Below are 22432 nucleotides of genomic sequence, written 5' to 3'. Positions count from 1 at the left end.
GAAATTCCTGGGTGAGAAGTTGAGCTCGGAGTGTGGAGCAGGGAAAAGCCGCAGCTGCGGGGCCGGGCAGGAAAGGAGCCCAGGTGGTTCTTCACTTTCAGCCCAGACAAACCCTCCCGTTGATTTTGGGTTAAAAATACCCCTCAGCAGTGGGAAACAGCTGCTTCCTCCCCTGGGCGGGACGTGGGGGTAGCAGCATCGCTCCCCACCCTGACGGCAGGTAGGGAACAATCCCAATATCCCAACATTCAAATATCCCAATATCCAAAATCCCAATGTCTCAACATCCCAAATTCCCAAAATCCCGATATCCTGATATCCCAAAATTGCAATGTCCCAATATCCCAAAATCCAAATTTCCCAAAATACCAATGTCCCAATATCCCAAATTCCCCAAATCCTAATATCCCAATGCCCCAATATCCTAAATTCCCAAAATCCTCATATCCCAATATCCAAATATCCTAATGTCCCAATATCCAAATATCTCAAAATCCCCATGTCTCAATATCCCAACATCCCAAAAATCCCAATGTTCCAATATCCCAAATTCCCAGAATCCTAATATCCCAATGTCAAATTCCCAAAATCCTAATATCCCAATGTCCCAATATCCTAAATTCTCAAAATCCTGATATCCCAATATCCAAATATCCCAATGTCCCAATATCCCAAAATCCCAAATTCCCAATATCCCAGCATCCTGATATCCATGGGACAGGGGCTGCAGCACCCCCTGGGCTCTACATCAGCTGGGAGATGCCACAGGAACCACGAAAGAGAAGAGGGAAGTGCCAGAGAAGCCACCAAAACCTGGGAATTTCTCAGAAATCGAGGCTTTTCCAATAATGACCTATTCCCAGGTGGCTCCCTGAGGGCTCTCAGTGTCCCCAAGAGCTGCCACCCAGGTCACAATGCCCCAGAGCAAGGACAGAGGAGTCCCAAAAAACATTTCAACCAAGCCAGGCAAGGACCACGAGCATCCCACAGCTCCCCCATTCCTCAGGGATTTGGGGGCTGGGATTCCCTGCTGGCATCTGAGAGTTCTAGGGACAAATAGGGACATGGAGGGAACAGCACAGGCCAGAGGGAAAAAGGGCTTTTTGTCAGCCAGGGTTAGCTGTGTTCCCAAGCTCCAGGGAAGCTCCCGGCACTCCAGAGGCTAAAAGGCTGCGAGGGGAGGCTCTCATGGAGAGGAAATAAAATCTTTCTGAGGGCAAAATAAAGAAAGAACAACAAGGGAACGGCCACTCTGGCAGCATCTGCCCCAGACGGGGCCCAGGGGTGGCAGAGCAGGCTGGGGAGGGACAGGGGAGGACAGGAGGGAGGAGGGAGAATGTCCACAGCTGATCCTGGGACATACAGGATGCACCAGCCCTCACAAACCACACAGAAAGGCACCAAATCAGCACAGGGCAGTCCCAAACTGCCCCAATTCCAGCCCTAGAGCTGTCCCAAACTGCCCCATCCCAAACTGCCCCAGTTCCAGCCCCAGGACAGTCCCAAACTGCCCCATCCCAAACAGTCCCAATTCCAGTCCCAGGGCAGTCCCAAACTGCCCCATCCCAAACTGCCCCAGTTCCAGTCCCAGGACAGTCCCAAACTGCCCCAGTTCCAGCCCCAGGACAGTCCCAAACTGCCCCAATTCCAGCCCCAGGGCAGTCCCAAACTGCCCTAATTCCAGCCCCAGGACAGTCCCAAACTGTCCTATCCCAAACTGCCCCAGTTCCAGCCCCAGGACAGTCCCAAACTGCCCCAGTTCCAGCCCCAGGACAGTCCCAACCTGTCCTGTCCCAAACCACCCCAATTCCAGCCCCAGCCCCGAGGACTTTTCAATCTCTGGGGCAGCACAACCCCAAAGAACCAAACCCTCCCTGCCTGGCCCTCCTTATCCTGCCAGCAGCACCCCCAGAGCAGCTCCCGGCACTATCAGGGCACCACAGACACCAACTGCACCTCGGGGACAGCAGTGACACCGCCAGAATGTCCCCACCTTGGGAGGGACCTGTGCCCCAGCTGCAGGGAGGGGGGAAACATGGCAGGGTGGGGGACACAGGGATGGGGGACAGAGATGGGGACACTGGGATTGGGAGGATGGGGATGAGGGACACAGGAATGGGAAACTGGGATGGGACACAGGGATTGGGAGAATGGGGATGGGGGACACAGGAATAGGGAAAATGGGGATGGGGAGCATGGGAATGGGCAAGATGGGGATGGGGAAAACAGGGAGGGGGGGACAGGGATGGAGAACACAGGGATGGGGACATGGGGATGGAAGGACACAGGGATGGAGACACAGGGACGAAAGGACACAGAAATGGGACACAGGGATGGGGACACACGGATGGGACACAGGGATGGGGGACACACGGATGGAAGGACAGGGACAGAAGGACACAGCAGTGGAAGGACTCAGGGATGAGGACATAGGGATGGGACACAGGGATGGAAGGACACAGGGATGGAGGGACTCAGGGATGGAGGGACACAGGGATGGGACACAGGGATGGAGGGACACAGGGATGGGGACACTGCAGCTCCTGGGACACCCAAGCTCCTCAGGCCAGAGCATTGCTGCTGCCCCATCCAGAGGGATCCCTGCCCATCCCCAGCCCCGTTATCCCACGGCTCCTGGTGGAGCTGAGCTCATCCATCCCTGCAAGGCAGCAGCTCCCAGCAGCGGGAAGCAGGAGGTGGCAGGCCCAATTAAGCAGGCTCCTGCTGATTAAGAGAAAAAACGCTAATTCCCCCACCCCACCACGCTCATTTCCTCCTCTTTCATAGCAACCGGCGCTGTCTGAGGAGCGCTCAGAGGTTAAGAGGGAGACAGTTAATTAATACTGTAACGGCCTAGCCCTTAATTACCCCTGACAGAGCTCAGGGGGCAGCGATCAGCACCATCCCTGTGTCCCACTGCGAGATTCCAGCCTGGAATTCATTCTGTCCTGGGGGAAAGGAGGGACCCAGGATCATCCCCATATCCCACTGTGAGATTCCAGCCTGGAATTCATTCTGTCCTGGGGGAAAGAAGGGACCCAGGACCATCCCCGTGTCCCACTGTGAGATTCCAGCCTGGAATTCATTCTGCTCTTGGGGAAAGAAGGGACACAGCACCATCCCTGTGTCCCACCCTGCAATCCCAGCCTGAGACTGAGGTGTGGGATGGCTCCTGTCTGCTCTGAGCATCCTCCCCGAGCCCTTTTGGGATCACAGCCCCAATCCCAGCCCAGCCCCATCCTGGCTGAGCTGGGAAGGATCCACCCAGATCAGAGCCATCGCTCTGAGGAGCTCCCAGTGACCCCAGGAGGTTCTGTCCTTCACTCTGGGAATCCATTCCCAGAGCCCTGGAGGAGCAGGCTGAAGAGGAACAAGCTCTCCCTGAGGGAAGAAAACATCCCAGGTGGGAGGGGACCTGAGCTCCCTGTGCTGACACCAACTGTGTGTCACCTCCCAAATGCCATCCCTGAGTTGGGGACCCACCCTGGAGCTGGCAGGGTGTGAGGGGAGGAAGGAGAGGGGTGTCAGGGGAGGAAGGAGCAGGAGAGGGGTGTCAGGGGAGGAAGGAGCAGGAGAGGGCTGTGAGGGGAGGAAGGAGCAGGAGAGGGGTGTCAGGGGAGGAAGGAGCGAGCGGGCTCCAGGCAGGAGGAGCTGGCAAGGAGCGGCGGAGCCGGTGCTGCAGCTGAACCTGCCCGGAATAATAAACGGCAGCACTGCACCTCTGTCCTGCCAGGGACACCTCTGTCCTGCCAGGGACAGTGCCCGTGGCCAGGGCCACTGCCCCAGCGTGGCCTGTGCCCACTCCATCCCCAGCACCTGCTGGATTCAACCTCGGAGAAAAGCGACGAGGAAAAATTAATCAGCTGGAGACGCCACAAGTGACAACTCCAGCCATGCCGTGGGTGGCCCTGCTGCCATGCTGGTGGCACTGCTGATGGCACCAGGAGCCTGGCACGTGCCAGCAGCAGCCATGGTTGGGTCCCTGGGTAAGGACAGGGATCCTCCTGCCTCAGGATATCAGCTCAGATCCCAGATGGGAGCACTGCTCCATCCTCCCCCGGATGATCAGAGATGGAGCAACCCCTGCCCAAGCTCAGGAGCTTCTTCCATGGATGAAATCCATGCCCCAGCTGGGACATCTCCCACCACCAGGCCAGAGCCACAAACCCCTGCCCAGAGGCACAAACCCCAGCTGGGATCAGGTGGATCAAGGTGGGATCACCTTCCCCGAGCAGCTGGATCCCAGCCCCACACTCTGCCCCTCTCAGCAGCACCCACCAGGGTCCATCTCCTCTCCCAGTTTGGGAATGGGGTGTTGGGAACACTTGGCTGCCGGAGGTTGCCATGGCAAACTCAATGTAAAGCTGTCAGGGATGCTGTTTATGTTGCCGAGTGGGGAGGAAGGGAAAAAAAATAATAAAAAGGAAAAAAAAAAAGAGAAAAGAAAAAAAATCAACTCCCCCAAAATTACCCTTCCTTGGCTTGGGTTTGAGATTTTTTCTCGGAAAAAAAATCCCAAAAATTTCTTCAGTTGGGAATCTGAAGCTGCATCCACAGTGGGATGAGAGAGGCTGCACGGACAGAGCTTCTCCAGATGGACAAACGGAGCCAAAGCAGCCAGTGAAAGCAGAAAAACGGCCTTGGAGCACCTTTCCTGCCCTGCCGGCTGGAACTGCCCCTGCAGAGGCAGCACTGCCCTCCCTCCCCTCCTCAGACCCCACTCCCTCCTCGGCGAGCGGGGCCGGGGGGGTGAAAACCCTCTGGAATGGCTGAATCCAGGCAGGAACCCCCGGGAGACACCCACGGGGTGCTGCCATCACCGGGGGGGTGAGGGGGGCACCAGACCCCCCTGCAGCCCCTCGGAGGGGGGGGAGACACCTTCCCAGTGGGAATGTGGGACCGGGCTCTGCACTGGCACTGGGCACAGCCCCATGCCAACAGGTGACAGCCTTGGGGACAAGGGAGGGCACCGGGGGAGGGGACACGACCCCCACGCCGGGGCTCAGTCCTGGTGGGACAGGGCCACGTGGAGCACGTGGTGTCCAGCCCGCGGTGACAGCGGCTCGGGTGGGGGGTTCGTGGGGTCCCCGGAGCCCCCCGGAGGCGCCGCGGTGACAGCGGGGGGGGCCCCCAGGGCTGCCCCTCCCCTGCACACTCACCAAATCGCAATGTGCAGATGGCAGCGGCTCCCGCTCCTGCTCCTGCCTGTTCCCAGCAACACCCCTGGCAAGGGAAGCCTTCCCTCCTTAACCCCTCCGGCGCCGGGCGAGGCCACCCGCAGGGGACACCGCGGGGGTGTCACCTCCTGCGGCGGGGAGGAGACAAGGAGGTGGCGCACCGGGATAAACCTCATGCCCAGGGCTGGCTCGGAGGGTCAGGGGACATCCCAGCCGGGATTGTCACCCTCGGGGAGGAGGGGCAGGGTGGCAGAAGGTCACGGTGGCGGAACCTCCATCCTGGTGCCACGGAGAGGCGAAGGGGACAAGGCCAGGTTGCGACAGCCCGGACAGACCCCCGGACACTCAGGGACCCTGTGCCAGCTCAGGAGGACCTGTCCCCTTCCCCCGACCACGCCGGTGTCCCCTCGCCCCCCTCCTTGCCCTGCAGATGCCGAAAGCAGAAGCGGTGGCACCCGGGGACAGCCACCTGTGGCACCCGCGGGATGTCCCCTCCTCCCGCAGCAGCATCCGCTTCCTCCAGGGGTGGGGACAGCGACACTGCCCTGCCCGGGGGGGCCCCACAGTGCCACCCCCGCCCCACCTTGGGGACACTCCGGAGCCAAACCCCGGCACGGGGGACACGCCGGGGACGGCCACAGCCCCTCGTTGCTGGCGGGGCAGAGGGGGAAGGAGCCCGCAGGCTCCATCCTGCGAGGTGGGGGGAAAAAACGTGGGGGGAATAAAAGCGGGGAAAATGTCCTGGAAAAGGAGCAGGAAAACGCCCAGGAAGCGCTGTGCCAGGGAAACTGAGTCACCAACCGAGTCACCAGCCGAGTGACAAAGCGAGTGACAAAGCAGGCACGGAGAAGTGGCGGAGCCCAGGGCGCGGGGCTGGAGCTGCAGCCCGGGAATTCCTGCGGGAATTCGCTGTTGGGATCCGGCCCCTGAGGCTGCTCCTCGCCAGCCCCCGCGGGCAGGGCACGGCAGGACAGGCTCCCCATGTCCCGCATCATCCCCGCAGGTCCCCGCCAGTGACAATTCCTGACTCCCGCCAGTGACAATTCCCGTTTCCCACGCAGCTCCTCCGCACCTCCCTGCCCACGACACCGGGCTGGGGACGAGGGAGGGGACACACCACAAGCCACCGGCTACCGCAGGCTCAGGGTGCCACACGCTGTCGGCAGCGAGCCGCTGGCCCCGCGGTGTCACTGTCAGCGGCGATGTCACTGTCACCCACGGTGACAGCCCCGTAGTATTTCCTCCCACACGGCTGTGCCAGGGGCACAATTCCCGGTGCCAGCAGCACAGCCACGTGCAGGGCACAAGGCTGGGGGCCTGTCCCCAAACCGGCTGTCACCCCCTCAGCCACAGACCTTCATCCCCACGCAGGTGACACCAAGGGTGGCGAGGCCACCAGAGCATTGTCCCACGCCTGGCTGTGTCACACCAGCCTCCTCCTCCTCTCCTTCCTCCTGCCAGGCCAAGAGGAGGGATGGCAGCAGGGCCAAGGTCACAGGGAAGCAGAAGGAAAAGTCAGGAGGAGGTGACATTCCCCAAAACGAATGTCCCTGCTGCCACCCTGCAGGGCACTCACGCGGCCGCCACCACCCCGCTCATTCCAGCTGCTCTGGCTCCCATTTTGCTCCTATTTTGCCTCCTGCTAATTGACGTTGGAAAACTGCTGGGTTTTGGCGTGCCCAAGGCAGCAATTAACTCTGCAAAGGGCAGGGAAGAGGCTGGAGGCGGAACGCTGGGCACGGCCTTGGTATGGACGCGGCTCCACAAATCCCTCTGCCCTGAGCCCCAAAATCTGCCCCCCTGAGCCCCCAAACCACAACCCTGAGCCCCAAACCCCACAGCTCTCAGCCTGCTGCCACCAGGGGCTGTGACAGCCGCGGTTTGTGCTGTCCAGGCCTCCAAAATCGTCACATCCACGTGCCAAAGGCACCGGCGCAGCTGGCGGTGCCGGGGGTCAGGAATCTGCCCTCGCCCCCGGCCGGGGCTTCCCCGAGCCTCAGGGTGCAGCAGCCCAGGAATTCCATGGGGGTGGAAGCAAAGGAAAAGCAGGGAGCCTCCAGGCGAGCTGTCAGGGGGAATGTTTCCATCTAAGGCCTTGGTATTTCTCTGGCGGCGCCTGCACTAAATCAGCGGCGCTCCTCTCATTATTCTCTCGTGCTTTACAAGGTAGCACGGCCGGTGCAGGAATGCAGGAGGATGGGCAGCAAAGCCAGCCTCTCCTGCAGCAGCAAACACCTGCAGGCCTCGCCCTCTGCAGGGGCACAGCACCCCCTGGGCAGCCCCTCTGCCACCTCCCTGATTTAATTGTTTTGGTACTTCAAACACCAAATGGTTTTGTTTGTGATCATCTCACCACCAACATCAGAGAGTATGGCTTTCAACATCAGAGATTATGGATGTCACACCTGAGTGTCACATCTAGAGGACATTAAAAGACCTGTAGATGTGGTGCTCAGGGACCTGCTGTAGTGCTGGATTTGGCATTGCTGGCTTAAAGATTGGACTTGACAATCTTAAAGATCTTTTCCAGCCTCAAAATTCCGTGGTTCTACACAGGAGCCCTCAGGTAGGGAGGAGCTGGGCTGCCTTGCTCTTTGCTCTGCATCTGTCCCTCTCTCCCCAAATTCACCTGGTCACCTGGAGGTGACAGTGGCACAGCCCTTGGGAGGATTGTCCTGGATGCCAGCACGAGGTTTTGTCCACTCCTCCATCCCACTTGGACGAGGAAATGGGCTCTTCCCAGCCTGGGAGCACTGGGAAGCCACCACGGGAGATGTGATGGCAGCTGGCACACTGTGTGACCCTTCTCTCCCCTCTTCCCTTCCCTCCAGGTGGATCTGCTGCAGGCAGGTGTCCTGGGCAGCAGCTCCCACCCTGCTGCCCCCTCCACCTCTCCTCCCTCCTCCAGACCCATCCTGGGCTTGGCTGAGCTCTGAGTCACAGCCCAGAGCGAGTCCAAAGCCGAGGTTTGGGATTTGGGCAGCTTGGAATCCTGGAGCAGGACTGAAGGATAAAAACAAGGCAGTAAACCAGGCCCTGGGGCTGCTCTGGCATCACTCCAGCACAGACACAGAGCAGTGGCCACATCCCAGCCCTGTCAGAGCCACCTGGACCCTCCCAGCTCCTGTCACACCTGGCCAGCAGGGAGGTGACACCGAGAATCCTGGCAGGACGGGGATCCCATGTGCAGGGAGATGCTGCAGCCCCAGCACTTGGACGCTGTCCTGGGAGGCCCCTGAGGAGCAGGAGAGGCCAGGGAAAGGCTGGGGGCAGTGTCTGAGCTGGCCAGGCTGGAGCAGAGGCCACAGGGCCGGGAGGGTGCCGAGGGCAGGAGGGAGGAGCCCAGAGCCCTCTGCTCCAGAGCCATTCCTGGGCACAGCCCCAACCAGGATTTGGGGGTTTTGGATCCCAGGACACTCCTTAGGCAGGAGTGGGGCAGAGCCTGGTGTATCCCAGCCCAGGGCAGGGATGCTCCCACCATTCCCAGCTCTCCCCAACCAGGATTTGGGGTTTTTGGATCCCAGGACACTCCTTAGGCAGGAGTGGGGCAGAGCCTGGGTTATCCCAGACCAGGACAGGGATGCTCCCACCATTCCCAGCTCTCCCCAACCAGGATTTGGGGTTTTTGGATCCCAGGACACTCCTTAGGCAGGAGTGGGGCAGAGCCTGGGTTATCCCAGACCAGGACAGGGATGCTCCCACCATTCCCAGCTCTCCCATGGGATGGGGCAGCCCAGGAGCACCGGGAGCTGTTGGTGTCCAGCTCCCCTCCCCACACACCTGAGCACAGCCCCAAAAAGCAGAGATCCTACCAATACCAACTCCCACCTCCCCATGTCCCGTTTGACTTTTAAACTCGGCTTAAATTAAATCAAACCCGGAGCACGGGGCAGTCTGAGAGGCAAAACAACACTCGGGGGACAGGAGAGCCACCGGGCAGGACAGGAGGACACAGGCATGGTATTTTTAGCAGGATTACACAGGGACAGGGGATTCCTACCCCGAAGATCCCTGGGGGATGAAGACAGGCCTGTCACTTCCTCCAGCAGCAGCCGGGGGAAGCATCAGCTGCTCCGGGCCGGCAGCAGGAGGAGAGGGGCAGCCCGTGGGTTTTGGGGTGCCCAGGACACCCCGGGACAGCAGGGGACACCTGGTGGCTCACCTTGTCACCGCTGGAGCCGCTTCCTCTTCCCTGCTCTGTGAAGAATCCCGTGGAAAAAAAAAACCAAACCGGCAGCAATCCCTCCCAAAAATGCCCCTCTGGAGCACAGTGGGGGAAACTGAGGCAGGAGAGGCGGAGCTGCTGGGACACCACAGGGAAGTTTGGGGGATCCCCTAAAGCTGGGGAGGTGCCAGTAGGGGATCCCCAACAATTCCAGATGTGCTGTAGGGGAACCCCAACAATTCCAGAGAGGGAAGGGTGCTCCAGCACTCAGCTCCCGAGGGTGGCAGCAGCCCTGGGGACACGGGGAAGGGCTGGGGACAGCAATGCCCCTCCTGCCACCGCCACCACGTGAGCCGGGATGGGTGTCCCTGCTCCCAGCTCCGAGAATTCCCGCTCTGGATCACATCCCTGCCGGCCACCCTGTAACTCCTGCCAGCCCGGCTAGCTGGGATCCCTCTCCCCACACTCCTCCAGCCCTAAATCCATATTTTCCCATCAAAAAAAAAAAAAAGAAACCCAAGCTCAGCGGGGATTTTCTAAGGGACAAACCGGCCACAAGGGATGGGAGAGGGGTAAAAAAAAAAAAAAAAAAATTAAATTAAAAAAAAAAAAGCTGCAAGTGCTTTTCGCTGCTGGAAAGGGTTAAAAAAATAAAGTCGGGAAAAGCGATAGGAAAAACACACGCGGCTCCCAGGGAAGAGCGCGCCGGCTGCTCCCGTTTCCCTTCCCAACATGCCCTGCTCCTGGGAAAGTGTGGGCTGTTTTCCATATATAACTGCGAACTGTTCCATGCAGTAAGAAGTCTAATTAAAGGGAGCCAGGCGAGCAGGGGAAGGCGATATTTATCCCGGAGAAAAGAACCCCCATCCTCAAAATCCTAAAGCAGACCCCCCCCCCGTGCCCCGCCCAGCAAGGGGGAAAAAAAAAAAAATAATAAAAAGTTCCGTGGTGGTTGGTGTGGAGATCGCCAAAAAAAAAAAAAAAAAAAAGGAAAGGAAAGGAAAGGAAAAAAAAAGAGGCGGGAGAGGCAAATCAGAGCTTGGAAAATATGGAGAAATAGGAGGGGAGAGCCAGATGGGCCAGGAGAGCATGGGGAGGGGCAGGGCAAGGGGGAGGGAAAGCTCCTCTGAGCTGGGATGAGCTGGGAGGGGGCACAGCCACCCCCGGGAGCCTCCCAGGGTCCTCCTTCCCCAGCCCCCCGAGGTGGGAGAAGCGAGGATTTGAGCAAACAGCAGGAATCAGCTCGGAAAATAAATATGAAAGCGAATCCAGGCGGGCGGGAAGGGGCTGGGGGGTGGGAAATGCCTGGAGGCACCGTGAGGGATCCAGGGAGGGAAGGGGCACCACGCTGGGCACCCCCCACTCAGGGGGTGACCCACAGGGTCTCACCCCAGCCCAGCGGTGTTTTGGGAGAACTGTCTCCGAGGGATGGAAAAAACCTTGGAAAAACCCTGGATGTGCTTTTGAGAGGAGCTTTGTTCGAGCTGTGCTTGCACCAGCGCCAGGCACTGCCCTAATCCAGAGCAGCACCAAACTCCTGCTCTGGGGGGAGTCACAGCAATTAAAAACCGTTGGTTAATTAGCTGGGGAGAGGCACCACCACCACCACCACCACCACCATCATCATCATCATCATGGGCGATGATTCCAACTGGATGGGGCTCTTTGCTCCCTAAAATTGCATTTTGTCCCACTGCCACCCAGCAGCCACCCCAGTGTGGAGCCATGGAGTTTGGGGTGTCATTCCCAGGCCTGTCAGTCATTCCCAACCCTGACATTCCCAACCCTGACATTCCCAACCCTGATACTCCCAACCCTGACACTCCCAACCCTGACACTCCCAACCCTGACATTCCCAACCCTGACATTCCCAGCTTTGACATTCCCAACCCTGACATTCCCAAACCTGACATTCCCAGGCCTGTCAGTCATTCCCAACCCTGACATTCCCAACCCTTACATTCCCAACTTTGACATTCCCAGCCCTGACATTCCCAAACCTGACATTCCCAGCTTTGACATTCCCAACCCTGACATTCCCAACCCTGACACTCCCAACCCTGACATTCCCAGGCCTGTCAGTCATTCCCAACCCTGACATTCTCAACCCTTACATTCCCAACTTTGACATTCCCAACCCTGACATTCCCAGCTTTGACATTCCCAGCTTTGACATTCCCAGCCCCGACATTCCCAGCTTTGACATTCCCAACCCTGTCATTCCCAGCCCTGACATTCCCAGCCCTGTCATTCCCAGCCCTGTCAGTCATTCCTAGCCCTGACATTCCCAACCTTGACATTCCCAACCCTGACATTCCCAACCCTGACATTCCCAACTTTGACATTCCCAACCCTGACATTCCCAGCCCCGACATTCCCAGCCCCACCTCCACACCCTGCCCTGCAGCCTGGCACAGTCCTGACCTGCCATCCTGTTCATGCCACATCCAACCCCTCGTGTTCCCTCCTCCCAGCACCTCCCAGCTGCACCAGTAACCCCGGCAAACTGGGATATCCCTTCCCTCAGACACACATCACGTCCCTGCAAGGAGGGATTGGGGCCCTCCAGCCCTCGTGCACGGCCCCAAAGCCAGGCTTTGCCATAAATCCCAGCTCCCCAAAACAAACCCACCGGCAGTGATGCTGGGATGCAATCCCAGAATGGTTTGGGATGAAAGAGACCTTAAAGCTCATCCCATTCCATGGCAGGGCCACCTCCCACTGTCCCAGGGTGCTCCAAGCTCGTCCAAGCAAGGACGAGCTCAGCCTCAGACACAGCAGGGACGGTGCTGCCGGGGGGGCTCACACCCCAAATGACGCCCCCCAAAACCCCACGGCCTCTGCCCAGCCTCCAAACAAGAGGGACGCAGTGCCCTGGGGTCACCCGAGGTGACAGCGGCCACCGGCCCCTGTGTCCTGGCGGGAGCTGGGGCTGTGGGAGGCGCTGGCACGGCCCGGCCCTGCCCCAGGTGGGGCTCTAAGCACCAGCGCTAATCCCGGGATAATTGCGGCTTTAGCAGCGATAGGGCCCCGATTAGCGGGGAAATCCCGGTGTTAGGGGCACCCGCTGGCACCGAGCGCCACGGAGCCACGGGAGAGAGGGATCCCGGGAACAGAGGGAGGGATCTGGGAATAGAGAGAGGGATCTGGGAATAGAGCAAGGGATCCCAGGAATAGAGTGAGAGATCTGGGAATAGAGTGAGGGATCCCGGGAATAGAGGGAGGGATCTGGGAATAGAGAGAGGGATCCCGGGAATACAGAGAGAGATCCCAGGAACAGAGAGAGGGATCCTGGGAATAGAGCGAGGGATCCCGGGAATAGAGCAAGGGATCCCGGGAATAGAGCGAGGGATCTGGGAATAGAGCAAGGGATCCATGGAATACAGAGAGAGATCCCAGGAATAGAGGGAGAGATGCTGGGAATAGAGCGAGGGATCTGGGAATAGAGCGAGGGATCCCGTGAATAGAGGGAGGGATCTGGGAATAGAGTGAGGGATCCCGGGAATAGAGGGAGGGAACATGGGAATAGAGCAAGGGATCCATGGAATACAGAGAGAGATCCCAGGAATAGAGTGAGGGAACCTGGGAATAGAGCAAGGGATCCATGGAATACAGAGAGATCCCAGGAACAGAGCAAGGGATCCCAGGAATAGAGCGAGAGATCTGTGAGATACAGTGAGGGATCCTGGGAATACAGTGATGGATCCTGATAATACAGCAAGGGATCTGTGGGAACACAGTGAGGGACCCTGGGAATACAGCGAGGGATCCACGGGATAGAGCGAGGGATCTGTGGGATACAGAGAGGCATTCCAGGAATACAGTGAAGGATTCTGGGAATACAGTGAGGGATCCATGGGAATACAGTGAGGGATCCACGGAATACAGCGAGGGATCCATGAAAATACAGTGAGGGATCCGTGGGAACACAGCAAGGGATCTCCCCAGACACTGGCACCCAGCACAGACACACACACCCGTGGCTCAGGGTGTGATTCCCGCTCCCCATCCCAATGGAAAAATGCCAAACCCACGGGCAGGATTCCCCCCAGCCCAGCTGTCCTGCCTGGGATTGCTCTGCCTGCCGGAATCCCCTCCATCCCCACGGCTTTGTTTCCTCTTCCCTTTCCCAGCATTTTCCCTGCAGTATCAGGGGCCTTCCTCACCCTCTCCATCACCTCCCACAGAGCCCTGGCAGGGGCTGGGCAGGGGGATTTGCACCTGGAATAATGAGGAGAGTGGGAATGCAGAGTGGGAGCTCAGATTGGGGCTGTCCAGCACTGTCTGGGATCCCCCAGAACAGTTTGGGATCCCCCAGTACTGCTTGGGATCACCCTGAACTGTTTGGGGTCCCCCAGCACCATTTGGGATCCCTCAGAGCTGTTTGGGGTCCCCCAGCACTGTCTGGGGTCCCCCAGCACCATTTGGGGTCCCCCAGAGCTGTTTGGGGTCCCCCAGAGCTGTTTGGGGTCCCCCAGCACCGTTTGGGATCCCCCAGAGCTGTTTGGGGTCCCCCAGCACCACCCTGGCTGCCCCCACACTCGAGGGGAGGCCGATCCCAGCTGAGGAGTCTGAGATTTGGGAAAGTCCCTCTGCTCCCTGCTGGCTTTTCCTGGATCCTTTCCCAGCGACCCTGCTCCCAAAGGATCACCCCAAGAGAGGACAGATCCCAGCCAGGTCCCAGGGACTGACACACAACAAGGCCGGGCCGTGCAGGCAGCTGCGTCCGGGGGAGTGGGAGGAGGAAGGGAGGCTCCCTCATTGTCCTTCCCAGAGGGAAAAGGGACAGTCCCGAGCCTGGAAGCGCCAGGAAACACTTCCAGCTCCTCACTCCAGCCCTCGAGGCCGCAGGGCCCCGTCCCCCTGGCGCTGCAGAAACTCCATCTGCAGCATCTTCCCGGGATTCCATGCACTTCACGTCCGACTGCAGGAGCCGGAGGATCCCCTGGCTGCTGACCTGCACGGAAACGCCCGGCGGCTGCTGCTGCTGCTGCTGAGGGAGGGAGGGAGGGGAAGCAGGGGGAGGAAAGGCCATTCCTGCAGCCAGCTCCGGGCAGGGGATGCTCCAGCAGGTGCCTGGTGAGGTGAGACAGACACGGAGCGCATCCAGGGATGGGGAGAGGTGGGAAACAGTGCCAAGAAGGGAAGCAGGGAATGGGAAGGGATGAAAGGCACAAGGGATCCTCTGCTCCCTGCTGGCTCTTCCTGGATCCCTTCCCAACGACCCTATTCCCAAGGATCACCCCCAGAGGGGACAGATCCCAGCCAGGTCCCCGGGGCTGAGACACCACAAGGGATGAAAGGTCAGGAGCTGGCACAACAGAATCCAGTGGTGGATATGGAGCTGGAGCACGGCGTGGATGGGGTTTGGGCCCATGGGATGGGCTGCAGCCATTCTGGAGAATCCATGGATAGCAGGACAGCCCCCTCTGGATGAGCTTCCCCCAAAACAGGGAGCAGCATCTCAGCACCCTGCCCGTGGTCCCAGCCTTTTCCACCTCCTCTAGGAGCACCCAGCACCCAGCACTCTCCAATAAATCCAAATGTCCCTGAGGTGAGAAATCCATGGATTTAACGCCCCATGGAACAGCCAGGCCAGCTCCCAGGGGCACAGCACACCTCGGGGATGCCAGAGCAGGTAGCAGGATGAGGTTTTCCAGCTGGATTTCCCCATGGGGATGCTGTTTACTTTCTCCTTCCCCCAGGAAATCTCCTGCTGACTCAGGAAACACCCTCAGGCACAGCTCTGAGGAGAGGAGACACTTCCCAGCCACAGCTTTGGTCCTTCCTTTCATTTTTTTGGCCAGTCCAGTTGGGGTCAGACTGGAGAGCAATCAGTCACTTGGGAAATAACACCACCTCCCTCAAAGAAACCTCAAAAGACAGCATTTAAGGCGAGCTTAATTTGGACAACTAAAAATAGCCAGCACCAGTCACACTGGAAAACGCAGGATGTGGAGCTTCACCCTCTCCCAGCTCCAGCCTGCACACGGGGGTTTGTGGCCCCCAGCCCCACAGATTTGTCCTAGGGATGGCCTGGCTCCCACAGGGAATCCAGCAGGACCCTCTGAGGCCCATCCCAAAGCCCTGCCTGGCTGCTCCGATGAAAGTGTGGGGACCCAAAACTTTCCCAGGCAGGATGTGGTGACTCAGAGCCACGTCTGCAGCGAGGGACACCCAGGAAAGATCCCAGCCACGCTTCCCAGCTTCTCCCAGCCCAGCCAAGCCTCTGATCCCGGCTCCCTGCAGCTGATTCAGCCTCGGGTGAAGGCAGCCAGGCCTGTGCCATCGGGATGAATCCTGGTTGTCATTCCCTCTGTTCCAGAGGCTGTCACCCACACTGTGACCCTCTTCCAGCCTCACTCCGGCCATCCCAGGGCTCCTCTAGTGCCAGCCTGGCATTCCCAGCTGCCAGCACGGCCACAAATCCAGCCTGCCCTCATTTCCCTGCACTCCCCCTCCTTGCACCGAGCTCTCCCTCCTTGCACTAATCCCTCCCTGCTCCAGAGGCAGGAATAATGTTTAACTCAGGTTCACGCCGGAGCACCAGCTCCCTCCCAGCCTGGGTCAGCCCCAGGCGTGTCCCCGTCACCGAGGCCATGCCGGATCCCTGCTGCTGGCACAGCCACGTGCCCGGCTCCAGCAGGAAGCCCCTCTGGAGCGGGAAGCTCCGGGAAGCTCTCGGCTGCCAGCTGCAGCGATCCGTCACGCCGGGGCTGGGACGCAGCCGGGCTCAGCTCTGCAGGTGCCACGAGAATCCCACAGCCGGCAGATCCCGCTCAGAGCCATCCCATCTCCCCGGGAATCACCCCAAAATCAGGGAGCTTCGACAGAGCAGGGATGAGAGGGGACGGTGCTGGAGGACTGAGCCATCTCCTGGCTCGTGCCGGTGTCCCTGGGCTGCCTGTGGAATGGCAGGAGAGGGAAAGCAGCTTTGCCACCACATCCTGGGCTGTGCCCCCAGCAGCGCTCCAGCAGCACGGGGTTATTTTTAAGAAGCTGGTGAGAAGGTGGGAAGGGAGGCGAGGAGCTGGAATGCCGTGAGGGCCACACCATTAAGCCTCTGGAAAAGCTGGAGCCCCTGAGAGGCGAGGCATCGGCATTCCCAAGCAGGAACAAAAGGCGAGAAGCGAAAAGCCGAGGGCATTCCAGGGGCCACGGGCACCTCCCGGCTGAGCGAGGGGTGGCGAAGGGACAGTAAAGCTCCAGCTGCTGCAGCAGGGTCCTTAATTAGCATCTCGAGAAACGGCGCCGAAAATCAGACACCTTCTACCCGAAATCCGAGCCTGGACCTGAAAATCCGATCACCGACCCCGATGCTCAAAGAGCAAAGGTCGCTTCCAACCCCGCACAGGCCCTGCCACCGCCCCGCGGGGCCGCGGTCCCCCCGCTGCCCGGATTCACCCCCTGCCCACCGCCAGCCCCCCCAGACCGAGCAGAGGCAGCACGGCGAGGGCCAGCGGCTTATTTTTAGCCTGGAGAAGGCAGGAGCCGGGAGCAGCCATCCCGACTCTTGCCCTTGGCGTGGGACACGCCGCTGTCCCCCCCGGGCCGCCCGCACCCCGCTGCCCCCCGGCTCTGCAGCGCTGCGTCCCCCCCGGGCTGGCATCACCTCCCCTGGCACGGCTCCGGGGCCCGGGCAGGAGGAGGAGGATGCTGGGCTCAGCCCTGGAGCCGGCCCCGCGGCACAAGGAGCGGGATTATTTACAGCTCCTTAACGGAGCGAGGCAGGGCTGACCTTTCCGAGCCGCAGACAAAGAGGAGATGTCGGGAATCGCTGCCGCGGGACCCTTCCCGGCCCGGCGGGAGGAGCGGGGGGCCAGACCCACGCTGGGGGGGTTCGGCAGCGGGGAGCCGGCCAAGGCCACGGAGAGCCAAGCGCGCTGGGATCCCAGCCTGGGAAAAGGAGGGATCGGATTCCTCCCTCCCCGGCCCCGCCGGACAAACTCTTCCGGGTGGGGACTCCTACGCGCCGCGCTCTGCCCAGGCACAGCTCGCTGCTCCTTCCCGCAGCCCACGGCTGCCTCGGCGCCAGCAAAACACGGGCATACGGCACGGAATGGCAAAATCGGGACTGCTCCTCGCCCCCGGCGGCCCGCTCGGCTCAGCCCAGCTGCCGACTCATCCCTGCCGTGGAAGCGTCGAAGGAAAAGTTTCCCCGTCAGCACAAAACGCCGACACTTGGCCGAAGCTTCCCCTTGGCTGCTGCTGCCTTGGCCAGGAGTTTCCCCCGCTGGGGACACGCCAGGGCCCGGCCCCGAGTGGCCGCAGTGGTCGGGGGTGGCAGGGGACAGGCCTGGTCCTTGCAGTGTGGCACTGGTGTGGCCCAGTCCCTGCCGTGTGTCACTGGTGTGGCCCGGGAGGCTGCCACAGCCCCTGTGCCGCAGGGAAGGGAGGGATTCCCGAGGCCAGGAGCTCTCCCATTGGTACTGGGCAATGGATGATTGATCCCATGATGGATGATCGATCCCATTCGCCCCGAAGCTGCAGGATTTGGGCAGAGGGCTGCTGGTGTCACAGCTGTGTGTCCCCTCCCCGTCAGTGTTTAGGTCCCCATGTAGGACTTGTTGCCACGATCCAGAAATCCCAGGAAGCTGCCCAGGGGCGCCCCATGAAGGTCCCCATGTCCCTTGCCACCAGCCGGGGCCACAGTGGCCTGGTGACCCTGGAGGGAGCAGGGCCAGCCCCAAAAGAGAATCCCACAACCCCAATTCCTGATTCCAGGGGTCTGGCTGTGCATCAGCTTCCCACGTTCAAATGTGAGACCCCTCCCAGAAGCTCACAAATGCAGGAGGACTCTGAACTCAGCTCTTACTCACAGAGAGCTCTCCCAGGATTTAAAGTGCTTAATTAGCGGTTTAAAAGAGTCACCAGCTGGGTGGGTGACATCCCAGCGGGTGTCATTCACTCCACACGGCTCCAGCTTCCCTCCTGTCCCTACCCAGGCTTACCTCGTGTTTTTTCCCTTTTCCTAATGATCCAGAGGAGCAGGGTTTATAAGTCCATAGCAACTCTATTATCCCCATGCATTAAAGCCAAAAGCAACTAATTAAAACATCAAAGTCACAGGGTTCATTAGCTCAACCTCGGTGCTGGTAGGAGGTGACAGGGATTGTGGCTGTCACCCGACTGCTCCCAGGGACCCCAAGGCTGGCCCTGCACCCCAAAACACATTCTCTGTCCTAGTGTCACTGGGAAAACCAGTGGTTTCCACTGGAAAACCACTGGGCTGGGCAGGATCCTGTCACCTGCCTGTCTCTGTCCCCCAGCTGGTCACCTTTGCCTGCACCAATGTGGAGAGGAGGGAGGCTGGGGACAGCTCTGCCACCCTGGCCATCAAAGCTGTTTCCCCCAGGAGCATCTCCAGCCCCACCACCACCCATGGGATCCCTATTCCCAGCTGGCACAACACGAGGGGAGCAGGGATGGGTTCAAATTCCCAGCTCTGCACACCAGATCCCCTCCAGTGTGCCAGAACAGCCATTCCTTACTGGGAATGCTGCAGCATCCCTGGATCTGGGAGTTCTCAGCAGGCCACAGGACATGGGGGACACCAGGGAAGTGGCACCGCTTGTGGCCACTTCCCATCTAAGGGCCTGCATCCATCACCATGGTCACACCGAGCACTGGTCACTTCCACTGCCATGGTCACACTGCCATGGTCATGCCAAGCACTGGTCACCTCCCAATGCCACGGTCATATGGAGCATGGGTTACTTCCCATCCAAGGATCTGTATCCCATCACCACGGCCACACTGCCCACTGGTCACTCCCCAAAGGACCCGCACCCATTTCCACGGTCACACCGCGCCTCCCAGCCGGGGCTCGCTGTCCCTGCCCCAGCGAGCGCCTTCCCTGCCCAGCCGCTCCCGGAGCCCAGCGGGATCCCCGGGCTCTCACCGCAGGTTTTCCGCCGGCTCCTTGCCCAGCACGGCGCAGCCGTGCCCGACGGGGAGGAGCCGTGGGCGAGGAGGAAGCCAGAGCTGCCAGCCCTTCTCCGGGCCCTGCACGGGGAGCAGCAGCAGCAGCAGCAGCAGCAAACGGGCGGCGGCTGCGAGTTCCCCCCCGCCACCGCAGGGATTTGGGTCCCCAGAACCCCGCAGGCTCCAACCCGCGCTGCTGGAAAGGGACCGTGTGGCCACTGCGGGAAAACTCCGCTCGTGGCCTAGCAGGGAGGAGAAACAGAAAAAGGGAAAAAAAAACCCAAAAAAACACATAACCCGAGAGAGGAGCGGGGAACGCGCGGAGAATCGGCGGCCCCGGCGAGGGGCGGGCGGGGAAGGAGCGGGCTCGTCTCCCACGGCTTGGGGACAAGGGGAAACTCCAGGCTCAGCTCCACCCCGGCGCTTTCGACTGCTAACAATAGTGGAGAGGAGCAGCCGTCCCTCCCTGCTCTTACTCATCCTGCCCAAGGACCTGTGCCACCCTTCGGCTGCCCCCGCCCTGCCCGGCCTCTGCCCGGGGGCTTGGGCACGGCGGCTCCCGGCTCCGGAGGCGCAAGGCTCGGGTGACAGCGACAGATTCCCCCGGGAAGAGATGAGGACCCACGGCACGCGAGCGGCGAGCCGGCAGCGCAGGGAATTCCCTCCGTCATCATCGCCAGCGGAAAAAAAAAAAAAAGACAGGAAAAAAAAAAAAAAAAGAAACCAACACCCAACAACAGCCTGCGCCCTCTCAAACCTCCCTACCTGCAGCGCTGGCGGCACTTCCCAGCGCTTTTCCAGGCGGGAATGAAGCGGGGAAGGAGCCGGGGCTCGGACGGGGAGCGGCAGCCGCGGCCCCGCCGGCGGCCAGGGCGGGACGGGGCCGGAGCCCGCGGGGAATGCGCGGTGCCAGGGCAGGAATGGGGAAGCGCTGCCTCCTGCCCTGGGCGCTTCCCAGCTCCACCTGCACCATCCCGGCACCGGCACCTTCCCCGTGCCACGGCCATCCACGCACCCGAGGCGATCCAGCCCGGCCCCAGGGAGTCACAGGGTGCAATTTGGCCTCCAAGCCCACCCAGCGCCCACCGCTGAGGAAGGGTCCTGCAAACCCTCAGAACCGAGGGGCATCTGCAGGCCCCCTGAGCTGCCAGCCAGCCCGTGGGGGGGGTTCCGGGGGTGTCACCCGAGGGGGCAGCCGGGGAGGGAAGCCCAGGGCCGGGGAGGGATCCCCGGGGCGCGGCGGGGTGGGGCTGGCGGAGCGCGGGGGCGTCAGCCTCTCTCGCTCATGATTTAATAATTTAGGTGCGTTTCAGTGCTCAGAGAAGCGAAAGATTGAGGGCAGTGTCTGGAGCCAGGCAGGGCGCAGGCAGCGGTGCAGCCCCTGCCTTGTCCACGCAGCCCAGGGGGTTCGGGGTGGGGGGCTCAGCTCGGGGTCCCCCGACCCCAGGACGGCTCTGGGTGCCCCTTGGCGAGCTCCGAGCACTCACCTCCACCCCAGCTCGCTGCCCTCTGCTCCTGCCCGTCCACCCACGTCCAGGGCTGCCGGTCCACGGCCACGGGCAGAAACTGGCTGCACTGGTTTGAGCTTCGCAATGCAAACCCCCACCCAAGCTCAGGTCTCCAGAGATAAGAGCACAATAACCTATTGTCCCTCCTCCCCTCCCAACATCTCCACTCGCCTCTGGCGAAGCAGGGAGGGACCACCCAGCTCCGCACAGCCCCCCCGCCCCCGCCGCCGGGCAGCCCACGGGGGGCACGGACCCACCGAGCCAGGCCGGGGATGCTGGGAGGCTCCGGCGCCCGGGCTGGGATGCAGGGAGAGCGCTGAGGGCAGAGGCAGGAGGAGGCGGACGAGGCCAGAGCCTGGCCGGGCTTCCAATAGATTTCCTGATTTATTTTTTAATTTATTTTCCGCCTCCCCACTCCTGTTTTCTCTGCCGTGGCTCTGCCCAGCTGGATTGGTGCAGGCAGGAGGGGGACGTGCCCAGCCGTGGCGTGGGCAACCCCCACGCACCTCCCCACCGCATCCCACCCTCCCCACAGCCCCCCGCCCGAGTCACCCCACTCCAGGCAGGGAGCAGCCCCCTTTTCTACCCCACAGGTGGGGAAAAACCACCCCAAACCCACCCACGCAGCACCTTCCCCGGTCTGTCCTTGGGCTGCCGCAAGCCCCCCTCCCCTTCCCCCGCCTCTTCCTTCCTCCATCATCCTCATCCTCCTCCTCCCCGCAATGCCACAACTCGCTGCCTCCCAAAAAATCCAGCAACACGCGCGACCGGGAACCCCGCGCCCCCCACCAGCCGCCTCAAGGGCGGGCAACAAGTTGTAGGATCCGTCCGGAGCGTCCTCCCCACCCCAAATACCGGGGGGCTGCCGGACTTGCCCCCCACAAAGCTGTTTGGGGGCTGCACGCCCCGCAGCCGCCCACGCCCCAGAGCGGCCGGACCGCGGTCACCCCATCACCCCACCTCTCCCACGTGGGATTGGGGTCGGGGGGGGGGGGTCCCACACCGAGCCCCCCCGTGATGTAGGACCCCAAGCCGAGTCCCCCCCATCCCACCTGCTGCACTGGGACGGAGCGGGGCGGTGAAATCCCCGCTGCCCGCGCCCCACCCGCCCGGCGCAGCGGGGACAGCGATGCCCCCACCCACCCGCGCCCCCCGCTCCTACAAAGACCCCCCCCTCCACGACCGCCCCACGCCACTCCCGTGCGTCCCCCCGGTGTCCCCAACACCTCAACCCCCCTGGGGACCCCCGTACCCCGCTGCCGAGGTCCCCCCGCGCACTCACCGGCTCCGGTCCCACGGCGCCCGGCTGGCGGCGGAGCCCCCGCGACTGGCCATGGGATGGAGGGGGAGCGGTCCCGGAGCTAACGGGAGAAAATGCTTGTCATGGCAACCCCCGTGCCGTGCGGGGCCGTGCGGGGCCGGGCCGGCGAGGGAGGGGACGGCGGGCAGGGAGGGGGAGGGCTCGTCCCAGCCCGCCGGGGGAGGGGCTCCCTTAAGGTGGCTGCACGCCCCGACGGCTGCTTAAGGGGGACGGGGAAAGGAACGGGGTGAAGGGCACAGCCAGGGGGGACAGCGGGGTGGGGGGACCCCAAACTGGGGCAGGAGCCCATGGGCAGAGTGGGGGGGGCTCGCCTGGAAAGGGTGGGGACAGCCCCGAG

At 61.3% G+C, this 22432-nt stretch overlaps 1 protein-coding gene across 7 annotated transcripts in view; it reads right to left on the bottom strand.

Moving 5' to 3' along the window:
* ATP2B4 (ATPase plasma membrane Ca2+ transporting 4) overlaps nt 1–22216 on the bottom strand; it is a 64525-nt gene extending 42309 nt beyond the window's left edge. For 3 of the 7 annotated variants that reach the window (XM_059867979.1, XM_059867985.1, XM_059867986.1), the window contains exon 1: nt 22057–22216. The gene's annotated coding sequence lies outside the window, so the exon portion shown is untranslated. Of the gene's footprint in view, nt 1–5159; nt 5552–17080; nt 17228–20031; nt 20051–20753; nt 20867–22056 lie in introns of those variants that run through there. The other 4 variants (XM_059867983.1, XM_059867984.1, XM_059867982.1 and 1 more) reach the window with 4 other exon arrangements.
* Nucleotides 22217–22432: the final 216 nt, after the last annotated feature.

The sequence above is a fragment of the Haemorhous mexicanus genome, chromosome 25 (assembly GCF_027477595.1).
Source record: "Haemorhous mexicanus isolate bHaeMex1 chromosome 25, bHaeMex1.pri, whole genome shotgun sequence".
NCBI classification, from domain to species: domain Eukaryota; kingdom Metazoa; phylum Chordata; class Aves; order Passeriformes; family Fringillidae; genus Haemorhous; species Haemorhous mexicanus.
This window is presented reverse-complemented; position numbering and strand designations above follow the sequence as displayed.